We start from the raw sequence: 13,843 nt of genomic DNA, 5'->3' as shown, positions 1-13,843 counted from the left end.
TGTAAATATGGAAGTTGATGCAAAGAATGATAGAATAAGAAAAGGATAATTTTTCATGGACATATATTTATTGTAATTGTTACCTAGGTGATATGAATAGGTAGGAGTAGATAAAAGTAGATAAAATTTATAATATCTTCTAAAGAAGCTTCCTAGAAGCTTCATAAATACTACTTTGACTTTACATGTATTTATACTTCATTGGTAGGTTAGAAACTTGGTCAACAAATTAACCACGTGCCACATATGTTAGTAGCTTACGGAACAAGCTAACTATGTGGCACCTACATAGAAAACTTGCATTGCAAGTTAAGATATATGTTGTGTAAAATCAACACATTTTTGAAGGTCCTATAAAATATTGCAACGTAGCTCTTAAGTAGATAGTATATATAGAGGCAAGAGTGAAGCCGTTTTCATTCTTGTCAACTCATTTCTTGCTTCTAGTCTAATTTTAAGGGTCTCTTTTTTTCTTATCTTTTGACAATAGCCATTTTAATTTTTTTCTTAATATAGATATTTAGTTATTTCTATTTTGTCATCTTTCTTAGAAAAAAGTCTCACTTATTTATTTGTTTTTATCAAATTCTTATCCTTGACAGATTGACAAGAGTATATTTATAATATCAAGGCTTTGTCTAATCTTGATTAAGAATGGATTATCCCTTTTTCTTGATAAGTCATAAGCGTATTAGAAGTTGTTGATTACCTTCTTCTAAACTGATATTGTTCTTAGTACTTTCTTTATTCTTAAGTCCTCTCTTCTATTTGTCTTGTGCCATATTAGACATCTTTTCTTTTTATAAGTATTATCATGATAAAACTTGTTGAAATGAAGAGTGCAATGGCACAAATGTAAGAGCAATTGAGGGAGATAATACTTGTGATGCATCAACTTAATTTATGACCAAAAATAGCAACAAGATTGATAGGAAGTAAAGATATAGAAATAATTGGAGCTGCTCCAACATTTGTACCAAATCATGTCCCTTCTTCTATGGTAGAACAACCTTTCAGTGTTAGAAAACCAAAAATTACCCTACCCAAGAAGTTTGATAGCACCAAATCAAAGTTTAGAGGATTTATCAATCAAGTACAACTTGTGATTGAACTTCAATCCCAAAGCTATCTAACTCTAAGATCGGAAGTTAGATTCATTGATATGCTTCTTTTAGGTTCAACATTATCATGATTTTCATCTTTTTTTGAATGACGAGATCCAATATTAGATAATCTGGAGGTTTTTTTGGTAGAATTTTAATCCATGTATGGAGAACATGATGCAATTCGTGTTGCAACCATCAAGATTTGTATTTTGTGGCAAAGCAAATGATTAGCAACGTTATATGTTTCACAGTTTCAACAACTTGCAACTGATATCAAGTGGGATGATGCTATATTTATTAGTTAATTTTTCTAGGGATTACAATATGAAGTAAAAAAATTAATGCTCAACTTACTTAATCCTCAAACATTGAGTCAAGCAATTGACTTTGCTAAGAAGTGCGACAATTATCTTTTTGAATTTTGATCTGAAAACCATACAAGTGCACCTCAACATTACTATAATTCAATGGCAACACCAACATCTTTTCAACACACACATTCAAAAGTAGAGGATATGTAAATTAATGCAGTACATTTCAAACCTCTTATTAAGCAAAAAAAGACTTGTCGTCGTTAGGAAGGATTGTATTTATATTATAGAAAACCTAAGTACACTACTCAACTTTGCCCAAAGAAGCGATTCAACTACAAAATGACGAGTACAACTCTCAAAAAAGATAGTATGTCAAAAAACAAATTTGTCCAGCTAGAATAGGAATCGTGTGGCTGGAACCTTGTACAACACTTAGTGAAGGTCCTATTCTCTCCTCAAAATCCTTTCTTTGTTTTACGATAAATATTATTTTAGGACCTAAATATCACAAAGTCTCTGCCTTGCTAGATTCAAGAGCCTCAACATGTTTCTTAAATGAAGAATTTGCTAAAAGATATAGTATATTTTTAGTAAAGAAAACTAAACCTATTCATGTAGAAGTCATAGATGGTTGTTCGTTGTCTTCAATTGATGTTATTCATGAAATCTTTCTGTCAAGGACAAAGATTCGATGAGGGAAAATATACAAAAAGGCTATCTCGATATAATAAGTCAAAATATAAACAAGTAGGTATATTAAAAGGAAACTGGAATGGCTATTGCCACAAGACAAGAAACTTAAAGACTCTTGAACTTGGACTAGAAGCAAGAAAGGAGTTGATAAGAGTGAAGAAGCCTTCACTCTTGTCTCTATATATACTATCTAACTAGGGGCTACGTGGCGACGTTCTATAGGACCTCCAATATGTGTTGACTTTGTAGGACACATGCCTTGACTTACAAGGCAAGTTTTTCTACGTGTGGGCCACATAGTTAGCTTGATCTTCAAGCTAACAACATGTGTGGCACATGGCCAACTTGTTGACCACGTTTCTAATCCAAAAAGTCAATTAAAGATACCTATGAAGTCAAAGCAACATCTAGGAAGTTTCTAGGAAGCTTCTATATTAAATATTATAGAATTAACTTACTTTTATCTACTTTTACTTACTTCTACCTATTTTTATATGTAATTATTAGCTTACATGATTATGGCCGTGACATTACCCCCCCTTCTAGAGACGAGTTCGACGAGGAGCGGTCATCATGTATTGAGGAAATCTATGATGCGACGAATTATATTCGCCACATACTCTGATCTCTGTTCTCTTCGAAGATGATTGATAGGGCCTCTCAACCATCGGTAGTGTCCCATACCAGGGCGGGAAGACCACCCAGTTATTTGATCATTGTTGAGGCCTTCGTAACTTCCTTCGAATAGAATATTTGGAACACCATCAGGAGTTGTTCCTACCTCTAGCAAAATCACCAAACATCGGGAGTCCCTTCCCAAATCATGATACCAAATGCGTTGTATCTCACCATCTGTTCGAGGAAGAACATGTCGTTTTTGAAGATCTTCATCTCGATTGCGTCGTCTTGAAGGTTGTGACAATCGTAATGTCTCGTCCGGCAGGTCAGCAAACGAAGGTTCTTGAGTTGAATCTGCTGGTTGTTGGCTCTCCATCTAATTAGCGTCACAAATGCAAAGAAGTTACAAACAAGGATAGGAAATTGAATGTTATCTTGCCTCAATCTTGTCTCTTTTATAAGAGAGATTTTCATCTTGGTTTTGATGGATGTCGTTGATGAAAAACTTTGACTTTAGTTGATGCATTTGCTAGATTCCTAGATGGCTCCCATGTGCATTCACTAATATCATATCCGCGCCAATGAACAAGATATTCTAGCTTATTTCGGCGCCGCCTTGAGTCTAATATCTCTTCCACCTCAAATTCTTCATTATTATCTACTTCTATAGGAGGCGATGGCATTTGTCTTCTTCCTTGTATATCCACTGTCTTATATGGTTCAAGAAGAGATACGTGGAATACAGGATGGATCTTCATTGACTCTGGTAGATGTAACCGATATGCAACTGGGTTGATCTGTTCAGAAACAGAAAAGGGGCCAAGCCTACGATAGTCCAACTTGTCACAAGATCGAGTAGTCTTGATATTGCGACGAAGTAGCCATACCTTATCACCGACGTTGATCTGTGGTTGCTCCTTACGATATAGATCTGCGTTTATCTTTTGTCGTTCTTGAGCTTCCTTCAATTGTGTCTTCATTATTGCATGTAACTCTGACAACCGATTTGCCATATCTTTTGCTGCAGGATTATCAACTTTTGAAAAATCAAAAGTATCAAGTCGTGGATGATAGCCATAATTGGCAAAGAAAGGTGTTTGTTGCGTGGAAGAATGTACCGTATTATTATAAGCAAACTTTGCCAATGGCAGAAGGGTTGTCCAATCATCTTGTTGGTAGTTGATAGTACACCTTAAATATTGCTCCAAGACTTGGTTTATGCGCTCTGTTTGTCCATCAGTTTGAGGATGGAAAGCCGAAGATAGCTTTATGTCCACTTTTAAAATCTTGAAAAGGGTCCTCCAAAATCTTGACACAAATTGAGTTCCCCTATCTGATATGATATCTGTAGGTAATCCATGATAGCGATAGATATTATCAATGAAAAGCTTAGCTGTTTCTTCACCTGTGATAGATTTTGTACATGGCACAAAATGTGCCATCTTGGTGAAACGATCTACTATCACAAATATAGAATCATAAGATCTTGAGCTTGGAAGATCTGTGATGAAATCCATAGAAACAGAAGACCATGGTTGTTCTGGTATAGATAATGGCTGAAGAAGTCCGTAAGGTCGATGACGAGGAATTTTTGATCTTGAACAAATATCACATGATTGTACAAAGTCTTTGACTGACTTCCACATTTGTGGCCACCAAAAATCTCTTGATATGAGTTCCAAAGTCTTATTATATCCAAAGTGCCTTACTGCTGGAAAGTCATGACATGCTTGAAGAACACGTAAACGTGCTTCTCCTTCTGGAACATATAGGCGTCCTTCAAAATATAATAGATTATTCTTGAACTCGAACTTAGAAGGATCATGAGACTTGGAAGAATTATTCTCGATATCATAAACAAGAGGGTCTGAGGACATACTGGACTGGATTTTCTTGAGAAAAGTTGAATCAACAGTCAATGTTGATTTCATTGCTCGGAGATGAAATTGCTCCGGTTTCAAGAGGACCATTCTTTGTTGCTCAAAAGCTGCATTTCCTTCTTTTGGTGCAAAATAAGAACGTCTTGATAAGGCATCAGACAAACCTTGTTGTTTTCCTGGCCGATAAGTGATAATGAACTCGAATCTTGACAAAGACATACTCCAACGAGCTTGACGACGATTCAACACGCGTGCTGACATGAAATACTCGAGGTTCTTGTGATCTGTATACATAGTGACTGGACTAGAAGCGCCTTCTACATAATGACGCCATTCTTGAAAGGAATCCACGATCGCAAGAAGTTCTTTATCGTGGATCTCATAATTGATCTCAGCTGCTGAGAATTTTTTTGAATGAAAAGCTATCGGATGAAGATTGTCATCTGTTCCCATTTGTGATAAAACTGCACCCAAGGCAAAATCTGATGCATCTGTTTCCATAAAAAATGCCTTGGAAAAGTCAACACGATATAAGACTGGTGCAGAGACAAACAATGTCTTCAAGGCTTCAAATGCTGCTTCCGCTTCTTGATTCCATTGAAATTTATCTTTACTAGTTAAGCGTGTAAGTGGAGCTGCAACTCGTGAGAAATCTTTGATGAAGATCCGATAGTAATTGGCAAATCCCAAGAAACATTGGACATCTCTTACCGTCCTTGGAATCTTCCAATCCATGATTGTTTGGAATTTCTTAGAATCCATCATGAGACCATCATTTGAAATGATGTATCCTAAAAATTCAACTTGAGTAGTGTGAAATACACACTTTTTCATCTTGGCGTACAATCCTGCATCTCTAAGTTTTTGTAATACTTGACAAACATGTATTTCATGTTCTTCGATATTCTTAGAATAGATCAGGATATCGTCTAGATAGTAGACGATAAAATTGTCTAAGAATTCACGAAATACATCATTCATGAGATGTTGAAAAGCAGTTGGTACATTCGTGAGTCCAAAGGGCATGACATTATATTCGAAATGTCCATACCTGGTTCGAAACGCAGTCTTCCATTCATTTCCTTCTTTGATCCGTACTAGATTATATGCTCCTCTTAGATCTATTTTTGTATAGATCTTAGCTTGATTCAACTGGTCAAGGAGTCCTGATATCAAAGGTAATGGATACCTGTTCTTGATTGTGATCTTGTTGAGTCCTCGATAATCAACACACATTCGTAAAGATCCATCTTTTTTCTTTACGAATAGAATTGGAGCTCCTACTGGAGATTTTGAATGGCATATGAAATTCTTCGCTAAATTCTCGTCAATATATGTCTTGAGTTCAGCCATCTCATCTTGCGATAAACTGTAAATTGTTCCAAATGGTGGCTGAGTTCCTTCCTTGAGGTCGATTGAACAATCATATGGGCGATGCTCAGGAAGAATATCTGCATTCATTTTCTCAAAAACGTCTTGATACTCCTGATATTGACTTGGAATGCCACTTGAAGTCTTTACGTTTTCAGAAATAGGTGCAGCATAAATAGCAAAAGTTGATCCTTCTTTTGCTGCGTGTATAAATGCTTTTGCACCTATCAGTACGGGTTTTACTATACTAGACTTATAATTTTTTACTTGGTTAGTAGAACTATTAATAACGCTCTGGGAAAAGTCAAGTTTACGCAAATTCCAATCTATTCGAGGGTTATATTTTTCTAGCCAGGATAAACTTAAAATAACTGGATTGGACGGGGATTTAATTATGTTAAAAGCTATGTAGCTATCATAACCGTCTATTGTTACTTTTATAGGATGAGTTTCATGAGTGACATCTCCAGAAGACAAGGGACGACCATCTATGACTTCTACATGTATTGGTTTAGGTTTCTGTACAAAGGGTATTTTATGACTTTTAACAAATTGTTCATCTAAAAAACATGCTGAGGCTCCCGAATCTAATAAAGCAGAGGCTTTGTAATTCTTAGGTCCTAAATATAAGTCTATCATAAAACAAGGAGAGGGTTCTGAGGAGAGGATAGGACCTTCATTAGGAATTGTACAAGGTTCCAGCTGCACGGTCCCTATTGTAGCTGGACGAATCCGTTTTCCGACATGTTGTCTTCTTTGACCGTCGTACCCCTCATTTTATAGTTGCGTCGTTTCTTTGGACAAAGTTGAGCAGTGTGCTTAGGTTCTTCGCAATATAAACATAATCCTTCTTGACGACGACGAATCTTTTCTTGCTCAGTTAGAGGTTTAAAACGTACCGCGTCAATTTGCATGTCTTCTACTTTCGAATGTACGTTTGGCAAAGATGTTGATGTTGCCATTGAGTAATAACGTTGAGATTCCTGTGAATGATTCTCAGATCGAAATTCGAAAAGTCGATTATCACATTTTACCGCAAAATCGATTGCTTGACTCAAAGTTTGAGGATCAGGTAAGTTGAGCATCAATTTCTTTACTTCGTATTGCAATCCATAAAGAAATTGACTAATGAGTGCAGCATCATCCCACTTGATGTCAATTCTAAGTTGTCGAAATTGTGAAGCATACACTGTTACTGAGCGATTTTCTTGTCGCAGAATTCGGATCTTATTTGTTGCAACACGAGTTGCATCGTGTTCACCATACATAGATCGAAACTCCGCCAAAAAAGCTTCCAAATTGTCCAATATTAGATTTCGTTGTTCAAGAAAAGATGAAAACGATGATAATGCAGAACCAAAAAGTAGAGTGCCAATAAACCTGACTTGTGATCCTGGAGTTAGATAGCTTTGCGGTTGAAGTTCAATTGCCAATTGTACTTGATTGATGAACCCTCGAAACTTTGATCTCATACCATCAAATTTCTCAAGTAAGGCAATTCTTGGTTCTCTAGTGCTTATAGGGTGTTGTACAATTGGAGAAAGAACGTGATTTGTTGTAGATGTTGAAGCAGCTCCGATCATCTCTATATCCCCACTTTCTGCTATTCTTGTTCTTTCATGTGTTGGTGAATTGAGTTGATGCATCGCAAGCATTAACTCCCTCATTTGCTCTTGCATTTGTACCATTGCACTCTTCATTTCAACAAGCTCTGCCATAATGACACTAAGAAAAATTTGTTTGATACTGCTCAAGACAAAAGAAAAGAAAGACTTGATAACAAAGAAGATACTAAGAACAATATCAGTTTAGAAGTGGGTAATCCACAAACTTCTAATACGCTTATGTCTTGTCAAGAGAAAGGGGTAATCCACTATCACTCAAGAAAAACAAAGCTCTGATATTGTAAGTGTACTCTTGTCAATCTGTCAAGGACAAAGATTCGATGAGGGAAAATATACAAAAAGGCTATCTCGATATAATAAGTCAAAATATAAACAAGTAGGTATATTAAAAGGAAACTGGAATGGCTATTGCCACAAGACAAGAAACTTAAAGACTCTTGAACCTGGACTAGAAGCAAGAAAGGAGTTGATAAGAGTGAAGAAGCCTTCACTCTTGTCTCTATATATACTATCTAACTAGGGGCTACGTGGCGACGTTCTATAGGACCTTCAATATGTGTTGACTTTGTAGGACACATGTCTTGACTTACAAGGCAAGTTTTTCTACGTGTGGGCCACATAGTTAGCTTGATCTTCAAGCTAACAACATGTGTGGCACATGGCCAACTTGTTGACCACGTTTCTAATCCAAAAAGTCAATTAAAGACACCTATGAAGTCAAAGCAGCGTCTAGGAAGTTTTTAGGAAGCTTCTATATTAAATATTATAGAATTAACTTACTTTTATCTACTTTTACTTACTTCTACCTATTTTTATATGTAATTATTAGCTTACATGATTATGACCGTGACACTTTCCTATAGAAGTAGCAATTAATGGTCATAGAAGCTTTTTAATATTTAATATTATTAAATCTCTCTCTAATCAAGTCATCTTAGATTTATAATGGATAAAAAAATATAATCCTAAAATAGATTGGACTTCTCGTAGTCTTGACATTTTTAAAAGTATAACAAAGGGCATAATTAATCAAGTAGAAAGTTATAAGTCTAGTACAATTAAACCTATATTTGTAGATGTAAGAGCTTTCTTGCATGCTGCAAAAGAAAGATCACCTTCTGTCATTTATGCCATACCTGTTTCTATTAGTGGAAAGACTTCAAGTGGCATTCCAAGCCAATATCAAGTTTTTCAAGATGTATTTGAGAAGAAGAATGTAGATACTTTTCCAAAACATTGTTCTTATGACTGCTCAATTGACCTTCAAGAAGGAATACAACTGCCATTTGGACTAATCTACTGTTTATTACCAAATGAGTTGGTTGAACTCAAGGAGTATATTGAAAAGAATCTGACCAAGAACTTCATATGCCATTCCAAATCTCCAGCAAGAGCTCTAATTTTATTTGTGAAGAAAAAAGATAGATCATTGCAGATGTGTGTCGATTACTAAGGACTCAATAAAATCACTATGAAGAACAGGTACCCGCTACCTTTGATATCTGGACTCCTTGCTCAGTTGAATGAAGCTAAGATCTATATAAAAATAGATCTATGTAGAGCATACAATCTGGTATGCATCAAAGAAGGAGATAAATGGAAGACTATATTTCGAAGAAGGTATAGACATTTCAAATACAATGTCATATCTTTTGGACTTACAAATACACCAGCACCATTTTAACATCTAATGAATGATGTCTTTAGGGATTTTTTAGATGATTTTGTTGTTTATTACCTAGACGACATCTTAATCTATTCTAAAAACATAGAAGAACATCAACTTCATGTTCTTCATGTATTACAAAAACTAAGAGATGCGGGACTCTATGCCAAGATAGAAAAGTATGTATTTCACACTACTCAAGTCGACTTCTTAAGATACATCATTTCAAATGATGGACTTATGATGGATCCTAAGAAAGTTCAAATTCTTATAGATTGAATGATCCACAAAACGGTAAGAGATGTCTAATACTTTTTGAGATTTATCAACTACTATCGGATCTTTATTAAAGACTTCTCTCAAGTTGTAGCTCCACTTACAAGTTTGACTTGTGAAGACAAACTTCAATGCAATCAAGAAGGAGAAGTAGCATTTGAAGCTTTGAAGATAGCCTTTGTTTCTACACCAATCTTGTATTGCATCAATTTTTCTAAGCTATTTTTTATGGAAAAAAATACATTAGACTTTATTTTAGGTGTTGTATTATCACAAATGGGAACAAATGGTAAACTTCACCTAATAGCTTTTCATTCCAAAAAATTTTCAACAATTGAGATCAATTATGAGATCCACGACAAAGAACTTCTTATAATTGTGGATTCGTTTCAAGAATGGTGCAATTATCTAGAATGTGCTCCTAATCCAATCACCGTATATATAAATCACAAGAACTTTGAATATTTTATGTCAGCACGTAGTTTAAATTGTCGCCAAGCTTATAAGAATATGTCTTTGTCAAGATTTGAATTCAAGATGACTTATCGACTGAAAAAATAACAAGATTTGTCAAATGTACTCTCTAGACGATCTTACCTTGCACCAAAGAAAGGAGATGCTACTTTTGATCAACAACAAAAAATTCTTATAAAGTCAAAGCATCTTCATCTTTAAGCAAAGAAATCAATACTAACTATTAATTCAACTTATATTAAGCAAGTTCAGTTAAGTATGTCTTCTGATCCTCTTATTTGTGATATTAAGGAAAATCCTTCAAAGTCTCAAGATACTTCTAAGTTTGAATTCAAGAACAATCTACTATATTTCGAGAAATACCTATATATTCCAAAAGGTGAAGCTTGATTACGTATTCTTCAAGCTCGTCATGAGTTTCAAGCAGTAAGACATTTTGGGTATAATAAAACTTTGAAACTAATATCTAGGGATTTTTGCTGGCCCCAAATGTGGAAGGTAGTCAAAGATTTTGTATAATCTTGTGATGTTTGCTCAAGATCAAAAACTCCTCGTCATGGATCTTATGGACTTCTTCAGCCATTACCAATTCCAAAACAACCATGGTCTTCTCTTTCTATGAATTTTATCATAGATCTTCCAATCTCAAGTTCTTATGACTCTATATTCATGATAGTAGATCATTTTATCAAGATGGCATATTTTGTACCATGTACAAAATCTATCACAAGTGAAGAAACAGCTAAGTTCTTTCTTGACAACATCTATTGCTATCATGGATTATCCAAAGATATTATATCGGATAGAAAAACTTAGTTTATACAAGATTTTGGTAGATTCTTTTTAAGATTGTGAAAGTAGATATAAAACTATCTTTGGCATTCCATCCTCAAACTGATGGATAAATGGAGCGTGTTAATCAAGTTTTGGAGGAGTATTTAAGATGTACCATCAACTACCAACAAGATGATTGGACAATATTTTTGCCATTGGCAGAGTTTACTTACAATAATATAATACATTCTTCTACAAAACAAACACCTTTCTTTGCCAATTATGGTTATCATCCATGACTTAATACTTTTAACTTTTCAAAAGTTGATAATCCTACGGCAAAAGATTTGATAATTTATTTGTTAGAGTTACATGCAATAATGAAGGCATAATTAAAAGAAGCTCAAGAATAATAAAAAATTGATGTGGATGTCTATCAAAAAGAACAACCACCATTCCACATGCATGATAAGGTATAGTTACTTTGTCGCAATATCAAAACCACTTGTCCTTGTCATAAGTTAGACTATCGAAGGCTTGGACCATTTTCTATTTCTGCTTAAATCAATACAGTTGCATATCGTTTACACTTACTGGAGTTAATAAAAATCCATCTAGTATTCCACGTGTTTCTTCTTGAATCATACAAGAAAATGGACATACTAAGAAAAGGACAAGCTCTACTTTCTCATATAGAAGTAGACAATAATAAAGAGTTTGAAATAGAAGAAGTCCTAGATTTAAGGCAGTGCCAAAATAAATTAGAATATCTTGTCTATTGATACGGATATAATATTAGAATATACATAGAAGCAAGTAAAGAATCTTGTAAATACAGCAAAGGTGGTGGAGGCTTTTTATCAATGACATCTATCAAAATCAAGATAAAAACCTTCTTTATAAAAGAAACAAGATCTAGGTAAGATAACATTCTATTTTCAATCCTTGTTTGTAGCTTCTTTGTAGTTGTGATGCTAAGGAGATGAAGAACCAACAACCAAATGGATACCACTCAAGAACCTTCATTTGTTGACCTCCTAGACAATGTCAAGGTAGAGAGAATTTGCCTCAAGAAAGTGCTCGGCTTTTGGCTGCCACTAAATACTCAATTAAGTCTAAGATATAAAAGTACCAAGTTTACATAAATAATATTTTTCTTTTAGGGCAATTACATCAATACATAAGCCCAAGTACCAAAAAAATACTCAAATGTAGGATAAAGTATCTTAAAACCTTCTATATCTTTATGAAAAATGTTTTACAAACTTCAATAGCTCATATCTCACAATTGGACCATCCAAATAATCCTTAATTTTACATGAAGTACTGATATACTTTAAAAAACTACTACAAAAAAATTGTAGCTAAGAATTTTTTCTTTGGGCTCTAATCTTCCTTCAAGGCTTCATATTAAACATTTAGGTCCTATAAATTTTTTAAATGTTATAATCAAAATAGATAAAACTCAAAATAAAGTTTTTTAATTCCACTCTCTTTAAATTAATCTATTAAATATTCTAATACTTACCAAGATTTATGAACATATTATATGTTCTAACTAATTTCTATATACAATAAGTATTTACAGTACAACAACAAAATATTATGATTGTTATAATCTTCAAGACGACGCAATCAAGATGAAGATCCTCAAGAAAGACATATTCTTCCTCGAATAGATGGCGAGATACAATACATTTGATATCACGACTTTGGAAGGGACTTTCAATGTTTGATGATTTTATTAGAGGTAGGAATAACTCCTGACCGTGTTCCAAATATTTTATTTGAAGGATGTTATAAACGCCTCAACAACGATCAAATAACTGGGTGGTCTTTCCATCCTAGTATGGGATATTATTGATGGTTGAGAGGCCCTATTAATCATCTTCAAAGAGAACAAAGATCAAAGTATGTCGCAAATACAATTTGCTGCATCTTAAACTTCCTCAACATCTAATCACCGCTCTTCATGGAACTTGTCCCTAGAAGGAGATAATGTCATGGACATATATTTATTATAATTATTACCTAGGTGATATGAATAAGTAGAAGTAGATAAAAGTAGATTAATTTCATAATATCTTTTAGAAAAGCTTCTTAGAAGCTTCATAGACATTACTTTGACTTTACATGTATTTATATTTGATTGATAGATTAGAAACTTGGTCAACAAATTAACCACGTGCCACACATATTGGTAGCTTACAAAACAAGCTAACTATATAGCATCTATATAGAAATCTTGCCTTGTAAGTTAAGATATATGTTGTACAAAGTAAATATATTTTTGGAGGTCCTATAGAATGCTCTCATGTAGCTCCTAGGTAGATAGTATATATAGAAGCAAGAATGAAGCCTTCTTCACTCTTGAAAACTCCTTTCTTGCTTCTAGTCTAGTTTCAAGGGTCTCTAGTTTTCTTATCTTTTGATAACAACCATTCTAGTTTTTTTCTTAATATAGATATTTAGTTATTTCTATTTTTTTATCTTTCTTTGGAAAAATTCTTACTTATTTATTTATTTATATCAAGTACTTTTCTTTGATATGAGTGCTATAGTTAGATAATATAATTTTTACAAAAAATAAATAATTTTGTATAGAATTTTTTCTAAATTCTAAAATTCTTTTGTTCATTGAATTATTTTTTTATAAAATACTTTATTAGTTTAGATTAAGTTGTTGTTTAGGATTAGACGTGTTCCAAATGGAAGATACTTTAGTACTTGTACAATCAATATTTTGGAACACCATATCCAAGGCTACACACCTTGTCATTTTTATCTAATTCCAAGCTATTTCCAAACTTGTTTAAAGAAATTCTAGTATAGATAAAAGAAAAAGCTATTTTTCTTGCTTGATTGGTATTTGATAGAATTTGCTCCAATTAAGCACCTCTCTTACATTAAATTTCAAGAAAGGATGAATGTAAATCTAATAGAATCAAATGTGGCTATCTTTCAAATTTAATTGCTATAAAGAGACTATTTTGTGTTAATTTTTACTCAAGCACAAGAAGCTCAATCAACTCAACAACAAAATCTA

Source organism: Physcomitrium patens, chromosome 12 (assembly GCF_059467195.1).
Source record: "Physcomitrium patens ecotype Gransden chromosome 12, ASM5946719v1, whole genome shotgun sequence".
Classification (NCBI taxonomy): Eukaryota; Viridiplantae; Streptophyta; class Bryopsida; order Funariales; family Funariaceae; genus Physcomitrium; species Physcomitrium patens.
The sequence above is the reverse complement of the archived record's forward strand: the minus strand, read 5'-3'. Positions refer to the sequence as shown.